Here is a 16,188-nt window from a genome sequence, read left to right on the forward strand (position 1 = left end):
GTGGCTGTTGTTGGTAGTCCGGTGTTGGAGGAGAGTGTCTGCTGTAGTGGGGAAGTGTGGTTCGGGCTGTTGAAAATAGGAGAAGGGGAGGAAAAGGAGGAGGGAAGTGTTGGTGGGAGAGCCGTATGGATGGCCAGGGCCAAAGGGTGGGTGCCTTGGGTCAGGTTGTGGTGGCTGTTGTTGGTAGTCCGGTGTTGGAGGAGAGTGTCTGCTGTAGTGGGGAAGTGTGGTCAGGGCTGTCAAAAACAGGAGGAGGGGAGGAAAAGGAGGAGGGAAGTGTTGGTGGGAGAGCCGTATGGATGGCAAGGGCCAAAGGGTGGGTGCCTTGGGTCAGGTTGTGGTGGCTGTTGTTGGTAGTCCGGTGTTGGAGGAGAGTGTCTGCTGTAGTGGGGAAGTGTGGTTCGGGCTGTTGAAAGTAGGAGGAGGGGAGGAAAAGGAGGAGGGAAGTGTTGGTGGGAGAGCCGTATGGATGGCAAGGGCCAAAGGGTGGGTGCCTTGGGTCAGGTTGTGGTGGCTGTTGTTGGTAGTCCGGTGTTGGAGGAGAGTGTCTGCTGTAGTGGGGAAGTGTGGTTCGGGCTGTTGAAAGTCGGAGGAGGGGAGGAAAAGGAGGAGGGAAGTGTTGGTGGGAGAGCCGTATGGATGGCAAGGGCCAAAGGGTGGGTGCCTTGGGTCAGGTTGTGGTGGCTGTTGTTGGTAGTCCGGTGTTGGAGGAGAGTGTCTGCTGTAGTGGGGAAGTGTGGTCAGGGCTGTTGAAAGTAGGAGGAGGGGAGGAAAAGGAGGAGGGAAGTGTTGGTGGGAGAGCGGTATGGATGACAAGGGCCAAAGGGTGGGTGCCTTGGGTCAGGTTGTGGTGGCTGTTGTTGGTGGTCCGGTGTTGGAAGAGAGTGTCTGCTGTAGTGGGGAAGTGTGGTTCGGGCTGTTGAAAGTAGGAGGAGGGGAGGAAAAGGAGGAGGGAAGTGTTAGTGGGAGAGCCGTATGGATGGCAAGGGCCAAAGGGTGGGTGCCTTGGTGCAGGTTGTGGTGGCTGTTGTTGGTGGTCCGGTGTTGGAGGAGAGTGTCTGCTGTAGTGGGGAAGTGTGGTTCGGGCTGTTGAAAGTCGGAGGAGGGGAGGAAAAGGATGAGGGAAGTGTTGGTGGGAGAGCCGTATGGATGGCAAGGGCAAAAGGGTGGGTGCCTTGGGTCAGGTTGTGGTGGCTGTTGTTGGTAGTTGGGTGTTGGAGGAGAGTGTCTGCTGTAGTGGGGAAGTGTGGTTCGGGCTGTTGAAAGTAGGAGGAGGGGAGGAAAAGGAGGAGGGAAGTGTTGGTGGGAGAGCGGTATGGATGGCAAGGGCCAAAGGGTGGGTGCCTTGGGTCAGGTTGTGGTGGCTGTTGTTGGTGGTCCGGTGTTGGAGGAGAGTGTCTGCTGTAGTGGGGAAGTGTGGTCAGGGCTGTTGAAAGTAGGAGGAGGGGAGGAAAAGGAGGAGGGAAGTGTTGGTGGGAGAGCCGTGTGCATGCCAGTGCCAAAAGGGTGGGTGCCTTGGGTCAGGTTGTGGTGGCTGTTGTTGGTAGTTGGGTGTTGGAGGAGAGTGTCTGCTGTAGTGGGGAAGTGTGGTTCGGGCTGTTGAAAGTAGGAGGAGGGGAGGAAAAGGAGGAGGGAAGTGTTGGTGGGAGAGCCGTATGGATGGCAAGGGCGAAAGGGTGGGTGCCTTGGTGCAGGTTGTGGTGGCTGTTGTTGGTGGTCCGGTGTTGGAGGAGAGTGTCTGCTGTAGTGGGGAAGTGTGGTTCGGGCTGTTGAAAGTAGGAGGAGGGGAGGAAAAGGAGGAGGGAAGTGTTGGTGGGAGAGCCGTGTGCATGCCAATGTCAAAAATGTGGGTGCCTTGGGTCAGGTTGTGGTGGCTGTTGTTGGTAGTCCGGTGTTGGAGGAGAGTGTCTGCTGTAGTGGGGAAGTGTGGTTCGGGCTGTTGAAAGTCGGAGGAGGGGAGGAAAAGGAGGAGGGAAGTGTTGGTGGGAGAGCCGTGTGCATGCCAGTGCCAAAAGGGTGGGTGCCTTGGTGCAGGTTGTGGTGGCTGTTGTTGGTAGTCCGGTGTTGGAGGAGAGTGTCTGCTGTAGTGGGGAAGTGTGGTTCGGGCTGTTGAAAGTCGGAGGAGGGGAGGAAAAGGAGGAGGGAAGTGTTGGTGGGAGAGCCGTATGGATGGCAAGGGCCAAAGGGTGGGTGCCTTGGGTCAGGTTGTGGTGGCTGTTGTTGGTGGTCCGGTGTTGGAGGAGAGTGTCTGCTGTAGTGGGGAAGTGTGGTCAGGGCTGTTGAAAGTAGGAGGAGGGGAGGAAAAGGAGGAGGGAAGTGTTGGTGGGAGAGCCGTATGCATGCCAGTGCCAAAAGGGTGGGTGCCTTGGTGCAGGTTGTGGTGGCTGTTGTTGGTAGTTGGGTGTTGGAGGAGAGTGTCTGCTGTAGTGGGGAAGTGTGGTTCGGGCTGTTGAAAGTAGGAGGAGGGGAGGAAAAGGAGGAGGGAAGTGTTGGTGGGAGAGCCGTATGGATGGCAAGGGCCAAAGGGTGGGTGCCTTGGTGCAGGTTGTGGTGGCTGTTGTTGGTAGTCCGGTGTTGGAGGAGAGTGTCTGCTGTAGTGGGGAAGTGTGGTTCGGGCTGTTGAAAGTAGGAGGAGGGGAGGAAAAGGAGGAGGGAAGTGTTGGTGGGAGAGCCGTGTGCATGCCAATGTCAAAAATGTGGGTGCCTTGGGTCAGGTTGTGGTGGCTGTTGTTGGTAGTTGGGTGTTGGAGGAGAGTGTCTGCTGTAGTGGGGAAGTGTGGTTCGGGCTGTTGAAAGTCGGAGGAGGGGAGGAAAAGGAGGAGGGAAGTGTTGGTGGGAGAGCCGTATGGATGGCAAGGGCCAAAGGGTGGGTGCCTTGGTGCAGGTTGTGGTGGCTGTTGTTGGTAGTCCGGTGTTGGAGGAGAGTGTCTGCTGTAGTGGGGAAGTGTGGTCAGGGCTGTTGAAAGTAGGAGGAGGGGAGGAAAAGGAGGAGGGAAGTGTTGGTGGGAGAGCCGTATGGATGGCAAGGGCCAAAGGGTGGGTGCCTTGGGTCAGGTTGTGGTGGCTGTTGTTGGTAGTCCGGTGTTGGAGGAGAGTGTCTGCTGTAGTGGGGAAGTGTGGTTCGGGCTGTTGAAAGTCGGAGGAGGGGAGGAAAAGGAGGAGGGAAGTGTTGGTGGGAGAGCCGTATGGATGGCAAGGGCCAAAGGGTGGGTGCCTTGGTGCAGGTTGTGGTGGCTGTTGTTGGTGGTCCGGTGTTAGAGGAGAGTGTCTGCTGTAGTGGGGAAGTGTGGTCAGGGCTGTTGAAAGTAGGAGGAGGGGAGGAAAAGGAGGAGGGAAGTGTTGGTGCGAGAGCGGTATGGATGGCAAGGGCCAAAGGGTGGGTGCCTTGGGTCAGGTTGTGGTGGCTGTTGTTGGTGGTCCGGTGTTGGAAGAGAGTGTCTGCTGTAGTGGGGAAGTGTGGTTCGGGCTGTTGAAAGTAGGAGGAGGGGAGGAAAAGGAGGAGGGAAGTGTTAGTGGGAGAGCCGTATGGATGGCAAGGGCCAAAGGGTGGGTGCCTTGGTGCAGGTTGTGGTGGCTGTTGTTGGTGGTCCGGTGTTGGAGGAGAGTGTCTGCTGTAGTGGGGAAGTGTGGTTCGGGCTGTTGAAAGTAGGAGGAGGGGAGGAAAAGGAGGAGGGAAGTGTTGGTGGGAGAGCCGTATGGATGGCAAGGGCAAAAGGGTGGGTGCCTTGGGTCAGGTTGTGGTGGCTGTTGTTGGTAGTTGGGTGTTGGAGGAGAGTGTCTGCTGTAGTGGGGAAGTGTGGTTCGGGCTGTTGAAAGTAGGAGGAGGGGAGGAAAAGGAGGAGGGAAGTGTTGGTGGGAGAGCGGTATGGATGGCAAGGGCCAAAGGGTGGGTGCCTTGGTGCAGGTTGTGGTGGCTGTTGTTGGTAGTTGGGTGTTGGAGGAGAGTGTCTGCTGTAGTGGGGAAGTGTGGTCAGGGCTGTTGAAAGTAGGAGGAGGGGAGGAAAAGGAGGAGGGAAGTGTTGGTGGGAGAGCCGTGTGCATGCCAGTGCCAAAAGGGTGGGTGCCTTGGTGCAGGTTGTGGTGGCTGTTGTTGGTAGTTGGGTGTTGGAGGAGAGTGTCTGCTGTAGTGGGGAAGTGTGGTTCGGGCTGTTGAAAGTAGGAGGAGGGGAGGAAAAGGAGGAGGGAAGTGTTGGTGGGAGAGCCGTATGGATGGCAAGGGCAAAAGGATGGGTGCCTTGGGTCAGGTTGTGGTGGCTGTTGTTGGTGGTCCGGTGTTGGAGGAGAGTGTCTGCTGTAGTGGGGAAGTGTGGTTCGGGCTGTTGAAAGTAGGAGGAGGGGAGGAAAAGGAGGAGGGAAGTGTTGGTGGGAGAGCCGTGTGCATGCCAATGTCAAAAATGTGGGTGCCTTGGGTCAGGTTGTGGTGGCTGTTGTTGGTAGTCCGGTGTTGGAGGAGAGTGTCTGCTGTAGTGGGGAAGTGTGGTTAGGGCTGTTGAAAGTAGGAGGAGGGGAGGAAAAGGAGGAGGGAAGTGTTGGTGGGAGAGCCGTGTGCATGCCAGTGCCAAAAGGGTGGGTGCCTTGGTGCAGGTTGTGGTGGCTGTTGTTGGTAGTCCGGTGTTGGAGGAGAGTGTCTGCTGTAGTGGGGAAGTGTGGTTCGGGCTGTTGAAAGTAGGAGGAGGGGAGGAAAAGGAGGAGGGAAGTGTTGGTGGGAGAGCCGTATGGATGGCAAGGGCCAAAGGGTGGGTGCCTTGGTGCAGGTTGTGGTGGCTGTTGTTGGTGGTCCGGTGTTGGAGGAGAGTGTCTGCTGTAGTGGGGAAGTGTGGTCAGGGCTGTTGAAAGTAGGAGGAGGGGAGGAAAAGGAGGAGGGAAGTGTTGGTGGGAGAGCCGTGTGCATGCCAGTGCCAAAAGGGTGGGTGCCTTGGTGCAGGTTGTGGTGGCTGTTGTTGGTAGTTGGGTGTTGGAGGAGAGTGTCTGCTGTAGTGGGGAAGTGTGGTTCGGGCTGTTGAAAGTAGGAGGAGGGGAGGAAAAGGAGGAGGGAAGTGTTGGTGGGAGAGCCGTATGGATGGCAAGGGCCAAAGGGTGGGTGCCTTGGGTCAGGTTGTGGTGGCTGTTGTTGGTAGTCCGGTGTTGGAGGAGAGTGTCTGCTGTAGTGGGGAAGTGTGGTTCGGGCTGTTGAAAGTAGGAGGAGGGGAGGAAAAGGAGGAGGGAAGTGTTGGTGGGAGAGCCGTATGGATGGCAAGGGCCAAAGGGTGGGTGCCTTGGTGCAGGTTGTGGTGGCTGTTGTTGGTAGTCCGGTGTTGGAGGAGAGTGTCTGCTGTAGTGGGGAAGTGTGGTTCGGGCTGTTGAAAGTAGGAGGAGGGGAGGAAAAGGAGGAGGGAAGTGTTGGTGGGAGAGCCGTATGGATGGCAAGGGCCAAAGGGTGGGTGCCTTGGTGCAGGTTGTGGTGGCTGTTGTTGGTAGTCCGGTGTTGGAGGAGAGTGTCTGCTGTAGTGGGGAAGTGTGGTTCGGGCTGTTGAAAGTAGGAGGAGGGGAGGAAAAGGAGGAGGGAAGTGTTGGTGGGAGAGCCGTATGGATGGCAAGGGCAAAAGGGTGGGTGCCTTGGTGCAGGTTGTGGTGGCTGTTGTTGGTAGTTGGGTGTTGGAGGAGAGTGTCTGCTGTAGTGGGGAAGTGTGGTTCGGGCTGTTGAAAGTAGGAGGAGGGGAGGAAAAGGATGAGGGAAGTGTTGGTGGGAGAGCGGTAGGGATGGCAAGGGCCAAAGGGTGGGTGCCTTGGGTCAGGTTGTGGTGGCTGTTGTTGGTAGTTGGGTGTTGGAGGAGAGTGTCTGCTGTAGTGGGGAAGTGTGGTCAGGGCTGTTGAAAGTCGGAGGAGGGGAGGAAAAGGAGGAGGGAAGTGTTGGTGGGAGAGCCGTATGGATGGCAAGGGCCAAAGGGTGGGTGCCTTGGTGCAGGTTGTGGTGGCTGTTGTTGATAGTCCGGTGTTGGAGGAGAGTGTCTGCTGTAGTGGGGAAGTGTGGTTCGGGCTGTTGAAAGTAGGCGGAGGGGAGGAAAAGGAGGAGGGAAGTGTTGGTGGGAGAGCCGTGTGCATGCCAGTGCCAAAAGGGTGGGTGCCTTGGGTCAGGTTGTGGTGGCTGTTGTTGGTAGTTGGGTGTTGGAGGAGAGTGTCTGCTGTAGTGGGGAAGTGTGGTTCGGGCTGTTGAAAGTAGGAGGAGGGGAGGAAAAGGATGAGGGAAGTGTTGGTGGGAGAGCCGTATGGATGGCAAGGGCCAAAGGGTGGGTGCCTTGGTGCAGGTTGTGGTGGCTGTTGTTGCTGGTCCGGTGTTGGAGGAGAGTGTCTGCTGTAGTGGGGAAGTGTGGTTCGGGCTGTTGAAAGTAGGAGAAGGGGAGGAAAAGGAGGAGGGAAGTGTTGGTGGGAGAGCTGTATGGATGGCCAGGGCCAAAGGGTGGGTGCCTTGGGTCAGGTTGTGGTGGCTGTTGTTGGTAGTCCGGTGTTGGAGGAGAGTGTCTGCTGTAGTGGGGAAGTGTGGTCAGGGCTGTCAAAAACAGGAGGAGGGGAGGAAAAGGAGGAGGGAAGTGTTGGTGGGAGAGCCGTATGGATGGCAAGGGCCAAAGGGTGGGTGCCTTGGGTCAGGTTGTGGTGGCTGTTGTTGGTAGTCCGGTGTTGGAGGAGAGTGTCTGCTGTAGTGGGGAAGTGTGGTTCGGGCTGTTGAAAGTCGGAGGAGGGGAGGAAAAGGAGGAGGGAAGTGTTGGTGGGAGCGCCGTATGGATGGCAAGGGCCAAAGGGTGGGTGCCTTGGTGCAGGTTGTGGTGGCTGTTGTTGGTAGTTGGGTGTTGGAGGAGAGTGTCTGCTGTAGTGGGGAAGTGTGGTCAGGGCTGTTGAAAGTAGGAGGAGGGGAGGAAAAGGAGGAGGGAAGTGTTGGTGCGAGAGCGGTATGGATGGCAAGGGCCAAAGGGTGGGTGCCTTGGGTCAGGTTGTGGTGGCTGTTGTTGGTGGTCCGGTGTTGGAAGAGAGTGTCTGCTGTAGTGGGGAAGTGTGGTTCGGGCTGTTGAAAGTAGGAGGAGGGGAGGAAAAGGAGGAGGGAAGTGTTAGTGGGAGAGCCGTATGAATGGCAAGGGCCAAAGGGTGGGTGCCTTGGTGCAGGTTGTGGTGGCTGTTGTTGGTGGTCCGGTGTTGGAGGAGAGTGTCTGCTGTAGTGGGGAAGTGTGGTTCGGGCTGTTGAAAGTAGGAGGAGGGGAGGAAAAGGAGGAGGGAAGTGTTGGTGGGAGAGCCGTATGGATGGCAAGGGCAAAAGGGTGGGTGCCTTGGGTCAGGTTGTGGTGGCTGTTGTTGGTAGTTGGGTGTTGGAGGAGAGTGTCTGCTGTAGTGGGGAAGTGTGGTTCGGGCTGTTGAAAGTAGGAGGAGGGGAGGAAAAGGAGGAGGGAAGTGTTGGTGGGAGAGCCGTATGGATGGCAAGGGCCAAAGGGTGGGTGCCTTGGGTCAGGTTGTGGTGGCTGTTGTTGGTGGTCCGGTGTTGGAGGAGAGTGTCTGCTGTAGTGGGGAAGTGTGGTCAGGGCTGTTGAAAGTAGGAGGAGGGGAGGAAAAGGAGGAGGGAAGTGTTGGTGGGAGAGCCGTATGCATGCCAGTGCCAAAAGGGTGGGTGCCTTGGGTCAGGTTGTGGTGGCTGTTGTTGGTAGTTGGGTGTTGGAGGAGAGTGTCTGCTGTAGTGGGGAAGTGTGGTTCGGGCTGTTGAAAGTAGGAGGAGGGGAGGAAAAGGAGGAGGGAAGTGTTGGTGGGAGAGCCGTATGGATGGCAAGGGCCAAAGGTTGGGTGCCTTGGTGCAGGTTGTGGTGGCTGTTGTTGCTGGTCCGGTGTTGGAGGAGAGTGTCTGCTGTAGTGGGGAAGTGTGGTTCGGGCTGTTGAAAGTAGGAGGAGGGGAGGAAAAGGAGGAGGGAAGTGTTGGTGGGAGAGCCGTGTGCATGCCAATGTCAAAAATGTGGGTGCCTTCGGTCAGGTTGTGGTGGCTGTTGTTGGTAGTCCGGTGTTGGAGGAGAGTGTCTGCTGTAGTGGGGAAGTGTGGTTCGGGCTGTTGAAAGTAGGAGGAGGGGAGGAAAAGGAGGAGGGAAGTGTTGGTGGGAGAGCCGTGTGCATGCCAGTGCCAAAAGGGTGGGTGCCTTGGGTCAGGTTGTGGTGGCTGTTGTTGGTAGTCCGGTGTTGGAGGAGAGTGTCTGCTGTAGTGGGGAAGTGTGGTTCGGGCTGTTGAAAGTAGGAGGAGGGGAGGAAAAGGAGGAGGGAAGTGTTGGTGGGAGAGCCGTATGGATGGCAAGGGCCAAAGGGTGGGTGCCTTGGTGCAGGTTGTGGTGGCTGTTGTTGGTGGTCCGGTGTTGGAGGAGAGTGTCTGCTGTAGTGGGGAAGTGTGGTCAGGGCTGTTGAAAGTAGGAGGAGGGGAGGAAAAGGAGGAGGGAAGTGTTGGTGGGAGAGCCGTGTGCATGCCAGTGCCAAAAGGGTGGGTGCCTTGGTGCAGGTTGTGGTGGCTGTTGTTGGTAGTTGGGTGTTGGAGGAGAGTGTCTGCTGTAGTGGGGAAGTGTGGTTCGGGCTGTTGAAAGTAGGAGGAGGGGAGGAAAAGGAGGAGGGAAGTGTTGGTGGGAGAGCCGTATGGATGGCAAGGGCCAAAGGGTGGGTGCCTTGGTGCAGGTTGTGGTGGCTGTTGTTGGTAGTCCGGTGTTGGAGGAGAGTGTCTGCTGTAGTGGGGAAGTGTGGTTCGGGCTGTTGAAAGTAGGAGGAGGGGAGGAAAAGGAGGAGGGAAGTGTTGGTGGGAGAGCCGTGTGCATGCCAATGTCAAAAATGTGGGTGCCTTGGGTCAGGTTGTGGTGGCTGTTGTTGGTGGTCCGGTGTTGGAGGAGAGTGTCTGCTGTAGTGGGGAAGTGTGGTTCGGGCTGTTGAAAGTCGGAGGAGGGGAGGAAAAGGAGGAGGGAAGTGTTGGTGGGAGAGCCGTATGGATGGCCAGGGCCAAAGGGTGGGTGCCTTGGGTCAGGTTGTGGTGGCTGTTGTTGGTAGTCCGGTGTTGGAGGAGAGTGTCTGCTGTAGTGGGGAAGTGTGGTCAGGGCTGTCAAAAACAGGAGGAGGGGAGGAAAAGGAGGAGGGAAGTGTTGGTGGGAGAGCCGTATGGATGGCAAGGGCCAAAGGGTGGGTGCCTTGGGTCAGGTTGTGGTGGCTGTTGTTGGTAGTTGGGTGTTGGAGGAGAGTGTCTGCTGTAGTGGGGAAGTGTGGTTCGGGCTGTTGAAAGTAGGAGGAGGGGAGGAAAAGGAGGAGGGAAGTGTTGGTGGGAGAGCCGTATGGATGGCAAGGGCCAAAGGGTGGGTGCCTTGGTGCAGGTTGTGGTGGCTGTTGTTGGTAGTTGGGTGTTGGAGGAGAGTGTCTGCTGTAGTGGGGAAGTGTGGTTCGGGCTGTTGAAAGTCGGAGGAGGGGAGGAAAAGGAGGAGGGAAGTGTTGGTGGGAGCGCCGTATGGATGGCAAGGGCCAAAGGGTGGGTGCCTTGGTGCAGGTTGTGGTGGCTGTTGTTGGTAGTCCGGTGTTGGAGGAGAGTGTCTGCTGTAGTGGGGAAGTGTGGTCAGGGCTGTTGAAAGTAGGAGGAGGGGAGGAAAAGGAGGAGGGAAGTGTTGGTGCGAGAGCGGTATGGATGGCAAGGGCCAAAGGGTGGGTGCCTTGGGTCAGGTTGTGGTGGCTGTTGTTGGTAGTCCGGTGTTGGAAGAGAGTGTCTGCTGTAGTGGGGAAGTGTGGTTCGGGCTGTTGAAAGTAGGAGGAGGGGAGGAAAAGGAGGAGGGAAGTGTTAGTGGGAGAGCCGTATGGATGGCAAGGGCCAAAGGGTGGGTGCCTTGGTGCAGGTTGTGGTGGCTGTTGTTGGTGGTCCGGTGTTGGAGGAGAGTGTCTGCTGTAGTGGGGAAGTGTGGTTCGGGCTGTTGAAAGTAGGAGGAGGGGAGGAAAAGGAGGAGGGAAGTGTTGGTGGGAGAGCCGTATGGATGGCAAGGGCCAAAGGGTGGGTGCCTTGGGTCAGGTTGTGGTGGCTGTTGTTGGTAGTCCGGTGTTGGAGGAGAGTGTCTGCTGTAGTGGGGAAGTGTGGTTCGGGCTGTTGAAAGTAGGAGGAGGGGAGGAAAAGGAGGAGGGAAGTGTTGGTGGGAGAGCGGTATGGATGGCAAGGGCCAAAGGGTGGGTGCCTTGGGTCAGGTTGTGGTGGCTGTTGTTGGTGGTCCGGTGTTGGAGGAGAGTGTCTGCTGTAGTGGGGAAGTGTGGTCAGGGCTGTTGAAAGTAGGAGGAGGGGAGGAAAAGGAGGAGGGAAGTGTTGGTGGGAGAGCCGTGTGCATGCCAGTGCCAAAAGGGTGGGTGCCTTGGGTCAGGTTGTGGTGGCTGTTGTTGGTAGTTGGGTGTTGGAGGAGAGTGTCTGCTGTAGTGGGGAAGTGTGGTTCGGGCTGTTGAAAGTAGGAGGAGGGGAGGAAAAGGAGGAGGGAAGTGTTGGTGGGAGAGCCGTATGGATGGCAAGGGCCAAAGGTTGGGTGCCTTGGTGCAGGTTGTGGTGGCTGTTGTTGCTGGTCCGGTGTTGGAGGAGAGTGTCTGCTGTAGTGGGGAAGTGTGGTTCGGGCTGTTGAAAGTAGGAGGAGGGGAGGAAAAGGAGGAGGGAAGTGTTGGTGGGAGAGCCGTGTGCATGCCAATGTCAAAAATGTGGGTGCCTTCGGTCAGGTTGTGGTGGCTGTTGTTGGTAGTCCGGTGTTGGAGGAGAGTGTCTGCTGTAGTGGGGAAGTGTGGTTCGGGCTGTTGAAAGTAGGAGGAGGGGAGGAAAAGGAGGAGGGAAGTGTTGGTGGGAGAGCCGTATGGATGGCAAGGGCCAAAGGGTGGGTGCCTTGGTGCAGGTTGTGGTGGCTGTTGTTGGTAGTCCGGTGTTGGAGGAGAGTGTCTGCTGTAGTGGGGAAGTGTGGTCAGGGCTGTTGAAAGTAGGAGGAGGGGAGGAAAAGGAGGAGGGAAGTGTTGGTGGGAGAGCCGTATGGATGGCAAGGGCCAAAGGGTGGGTGCCTTGGGTCAGGTTGTGGTGGCTGTTGTTGGTGGTCCGGTGTTGGAGGAGAGTGTCTGCTGTAGTGGGGAAGTGTGGTCAGGGCTGTTGAAAGTAGGAGGAGGGGAGGAAAAGGAGGAGGGAAGTGTTGGTGGGAGAGCCGTGTGCATGCCAGTGCCAAAAGGGTGGGTGCCTTGGTGCAGGTTGTGGTGGCTGTTGTTGGTAGTTGGGTGTTGGAGGAGAGTGTCTGCTGTAGTGGGGAAGTGTGGTTCGGGCTGTTGAAAGTCGGAGGAGGGGAGGAAAAGGAGGAGGGAAGTGTTGGTGGGAGAGCCGTATGGATGGCCAGGGCCAAAGGGTGGGTGCCTTGGGTCAGGTTGTGGTGGCTGTTGTTGGTAGTCCGGTGTTGGAGGAGAGTGTCTGCTGTAGTGGGGAAGTGTGGTCAGGGCTGTCAAAAACAGGAGGAGGGGAGGAAAAGGAGGAGGGAAGTGTTGGTGGGAGAGCCGTATGGATGGCAAGGGCCAAAGGGTGGGTGCCTTGGGTCAGGTTGTGGTGGCTGTTGTTGGTAGTTGGGTGTTGGAGGAGAGTGTCTGCTGTAGTGGGGAAGTGTGGTTCGGGCTGTTGAAAGTAGGAGGAGGGGAGGAAAAGGAGGAGGGAAGTGTTGGTGGGAGAGCCGTATGGATGGCAAGGGCCAAAGGGTGGGTGCCTTGGTGCAGGTTGTGGTGGCTGTTGTTGGTAGTTGGGTGTTGGAGGAGAGTGTCTGCTGTAGTGGGGAAGTGTGGTTCGGGCTGTTGAAAGTCGGAGGAGGGGAGGAAAAGGAGGAGGGAAGTGTTGGTGGGAGCGCCGTATGGATGGCAAGGGCCAAAGGGTGGGTGCCTTGGTGCAGGTTGTGGTGGCTGTTGTTGGTAGTCCGGTGTTGGAGGAGAGTGTCTGCTGTAGTGGGGAAGTGTGGTCAGGGCTGTTGAAAGTAGGAGGAGGGGAGGAAAAGGAGGAGGGAAGTGTTGGTGCGAGAGCGGTAGGGATGGCAAGGGCCAAAGGGTGGGTGCCTTGGGTCAGGTTGTGGTGGCTGTTGTTGGTAGTCCGGTGTTGGAAGAGAGTGTCTGCTGTAGTGGGGAAGTGTGGTTCGGGCTGTTGAAAGTAGGAGGAGGGGAGGAAAAGGAGGAGGGAAGTGTTAGTGGGAGAGCCGTATGGATGGCAAGGGCCAAAGGGTGGGTGCCTTGGTGCAGGTTGTGGTGGCTGTTGTTGGTGGTCCGGTGTTGGAGGAGAGTGTCTGCTGTAGTGGGGAAGTGTGGTTCGGGCTGTTGAAAGTAGGAGGAGGGGAGGAAAAGGAGGAGGGAAGTGTTGGTGGGAGAGCCGTATGGATGGCAAGGGCCAAAGGGTGGGTGCCTTGGGTCAGGTTGTGGTGGCTGTTGTTGGTAGTCCGGTGTTGGAGGAGAGTGTCTGCTGTAGTGGGGAAGTGTGGTTCGGGCTGTTGAAAGTAGGAGGAGGGGAGGAAAAGGAGGAGGGAAGTGTTGGTGGGAGAGCGGTATGGATGGCAAGGGCCAAAGGGTGGGTGCCTTGGGTCAGGTTGTGGTGGCTGTTGTTGGTGGTCCGGTGTTGGAGGAGAGTGTCTGCTGTAGTGGGGAAGTGTGGTCAGGGCTGTTGAAAGTAGGAGGAGGGGAGGAAAAGGAGGAGGGAAGTGTTGGTGGGAGAGCCGTGTGCATGCCAGTGCCAAAAGGGTGGGTGCCTTGGGTCAGGTTGTGGTGGCTGTTGTTGGTAGTTGGGTGTTGGAGGAGAGTGTCTGCTGTAGTGGGGAAGTGTGGTTCGGGCTGTTGAAAGTAGGAGGAGGGGAGGAAAAGGAGGAGGGAAGTGTTGGTGGGAGAGCCGTATGGATGGCAAGGGCCAAAGGTTGGGTGCCTTGGTGCAGGTTGTGGTGGCTGTTGTTGCTGGTCCGGTGTTGGAGGAGAGTGTCTGCTGTAGTGGGGAAGTGTGGTTCGGGCTGTTGAAAGTAGGAGGAGGGGAGGAAAAGGAGGAGGGAAGTGTTGGTGGGAGAGCCGTGTGCATGCCAATGTCAAAAATGTGGGTGCCTTCGGTCAGGTTGTGGTGGCTGTTGTTGGTAGTCCGGTGTTGGAGGAGAGTGTCTGCTGTAGTGGGGAAGTGTGGTTCGGGCTGTTGAAAGTAGGAGGAGGGGAGGAAAAGGAGGAGGGAAGTGTTGGTGGGAGAGCCGTATGGATGGCAAGGGCCAAAGGGTGGGTGCCTTGGTGCAGGTTGTGGTGGCTGTTGTTGGTAGTCCGGTGTTGGAGGAGAGTGTCTGCTGTAGTGGGGAAGTGTGGTCAGGGCTGTTGAAAGTAGGAGGAGGGGAGGAAAAGGAGGAGGGAAGTGTTGGTGGGAGAGCCGTATGGATGGCAAGGGCCAAAGGGTGGGTGCCTTGGGTCAGGTTGTGGTGGCTGTTGTTGGTGGTCCGGTGTTGGAGGAGAGTGTCTGCTGTAGTGGGGAAGTGTGGTCAGGGCTGTTGAAAGTAGGAGGAGGGGAGGAAAAGGAGGAGGGAAGTGTTGGTGGGAGAGCCGTGTGCATGCCAGTGCCAAAAGGGTGGGTGCCTTGGTGCAGGTTGTGGTGGCTGTTGTTGGTAGTTGGGTGTTGGAGGAGAGTGTCTGCTGTAGTGGGGAAGTGTGGTTCGGGCTGTTGAAAGTAGGAGGAGGGGAGGAAAAGGAGGAGGGAAGTGTTGGTGGGAGAGCCGTATGGATGGCAAGGGCCAAAGGGTGGGTGCCTTGGTGCAGGTTGTGGTGGCTGTTGTTGGTAGTCCGGTGTTGGAGGAGAGTGTCTGCTGTAGTGGGGAAGTGTGGTTCGGGCTGTTGAAAGTAGGAGGATGGGAGGAAAAGGAGGAGGGAAGTGTTGGTGGGAGAGCCGTGTGCATGCCAATGTCAAAAATGTGGGTGCCTTGGGTCAGGTTGTGGTGGCTGTTGTTGGTAGTCTGGTGTTGGAGGAGAGTGTCTGCTGTAGTGGGGAAGTGTGGTTCGGGCTGTTGAAAGTAGGAGGAGGGGAGGAAAAGGATGAGGGAAGTGTTGGTGGGAGAGCCGTATGGATGGCAAGGGCCAAAGGGTGGGTGCCTTGGTGCAGGTTGTGGTGGCTGTTGTTGATAGTCCGGTGTTGGAGGAGAGTGTCTGCTGTAGTGGGGAAGTGTGGTCAGGGCTGTTGAAAGTAGGCGGAGGGGAGGAAAAGGAGGAGGGAAGTGTTGGTGGGAGAGCCGTGTGCATGCCAGTGCCAAAAGGGTGGGTGCCTTGGGTCAGGTTGTGGTGGCTGTTGTTGGTAGTTGGGTGTTGGAGGAGAGTGTCTGCTGTAGTGGGGAAGTGTGGTTCGGGCTGTTGAAAGTAGGAGCAGGGGAGGAAAAGGATGAGGGAAGTGTTGGTGGGAGAGCCGTATGGATGGCAAGGGCCAAAGGGTGGGTGCCTTGGTGCAGGTTGTGGTGGCTGTTGTTGGTAGTCCGGTGTTGGAGGAGAGTGTCTGCTGTAGTGGGGAAGTGTGGTTCGGGCTGTTGAAAGTAGGAGAAGGGGAGGAAAAGGAGGAGGGAAGTGTTGGTGGGAGAGCCGTATGGATGGCCAGGGCCAAAGGGTGGGTGCCTTGGGTCAGGTTGTGGTGGCTGTTGTTGGTAGTCCGGTGTTGGAGGAGAGTGTCTGCTGTAGTGGGGAAGTGTGGTCAGGGCTGTCAAAAACAGGAGGAGGGGAGGAAAAGGAGGAGGGAAGTGTTGGTGGGAGAGCCGTATGGATGGCAAGGGCCAAAGGGTGGGTGCCTTGGGTCAGGTTGTGGTGGCTGTTGTTGGTAGTCCGGTGTTGGAGGAGAGTGTCTGCTGTAGTGGGGAAGTGTGGTTCGGGCTGTTGAAAGTAGGAGAATGGGAGGAAAAGGAGGAGGGAAGTGTTGGTGGGAGAGCCGTATGGATGGCAAGGGCCAAAGGGTGGGTGCCTTGGGTCAGGTTGTGGTGGCTGTTGTTGGTAGTCCGGTGTTGGAGGAGAGTGTCTGCTGTAGTGGGGAAGTGTGGTTCGGGCTGTTGAAAGTAGGAGGAGGGGAGGAAAAGGAGGAGGGAAGTGTTGGTGGGAGAGCGGTAGGGATGGCAAGGGCCAAAGGGTGGGTGCCTTGGGTCAGGTTGTGGTGGCTGTTGTTGGTAGTCCGGTGTTGGAGGAGAGTGTCTGCTGTAGTGGGGAAGTGTGGTTCGGGCTGTTGAAAGTAGGAGGAGGGGAGGAAAAGGAGGAGGGAAGTGTTGGTGGGAGAGCCGTATGGATGGCCAGGGCCAAAGGGTGGGTGCCTTGGGTCAGGTTGTGGTGGCTGTTGTTGGTAGTCCGGTGTTGGAGGAGAGTGTCTGCTGTAGTGGGGAAGTGTGGTCAGGGCTGTCAAAAACAGGAGGAGGGGAGGAAAAGGAGGAGGGAAGTGTTGGTGGGAGAGCCGTATGGATGGCAAGGGCCAAAGGGTGGGTGCCTTGGGTCAGGTTGTGGTGGCTGTTGTTGGTAGTCCGGTGTTGGAGGAGAGTGTCTGCTGTAGTGGGGAAGTGTGGTTCGGGCTGTTGAAAGTAGGAGGAGGGGAGGAAAAGGAGGAGGGAAGTGTTGGTGGGAGAGCCGTATGGATGGCAAGGGCCAAAGGGTGGGTGCCTTGGGTCAGGTTGTGGTGGCTGTTGTTGGTAGTCCGGTGTTGGAGGAGAGTGTCTGCTGTAGTGGGGAAGTGTGGTTCGGGCTGTTGAAAGTAGGAGGAGGGGAGGAAAAGGAGGAGGGAAGTGTTGGTGGGAGAGCCGTGTGCATGCCAGTGCCAAAAGGGTGGGTGCCTTGGTGCAGGTTGTGGTGGCTGTTGTTGGTAGTCCGGTGTTGGAGGAGAGTGTCTGCTGTAGTGGGGAAGTGTGGTTCGGGCTGTTGAAAGTAGGAGGAGGGGAGGAAAAGGAGGAGGGAAGTGTTGGTGGGAGAGCCGTATGGATGGCAAGGGCCAAAGGGTGGGTGCCTTGGTGCAGGTTGTGGTGGCTGTTGTTGGTAGTCCGGTGTTGGAGGAGAGTGTCTGCTGTAGTGGGGAAGTGTGGTTCGGGCTGTTGAAAGTAGGAGGAGGGGAGGAAAAGGAGGAGGGAAGTGTTGGTGGGAGAGCGGTATGGATGGCAAGGGCCAAAGGGTGGGTGCCTTGGGTCAGGTTGTGGTGGCTGTTGTTGGTAGTCTGGTGTTGGAGGAGAGTGT

This window comes from Struthio camelus, chromosome 17, assembly GCF_040807025.1.
Source record: "Struthio camelus isolate bStrCam1 chromosome 17, bStrCam1.hap1, whole genome shotgun sequence".
Taxonomy (NCBI): domain Eukaryota; kingdom Metazoa; phylum Chordata; class Aves; order Struthioniformes; family Struthionidae; genus Struthio; species Struthio camelus.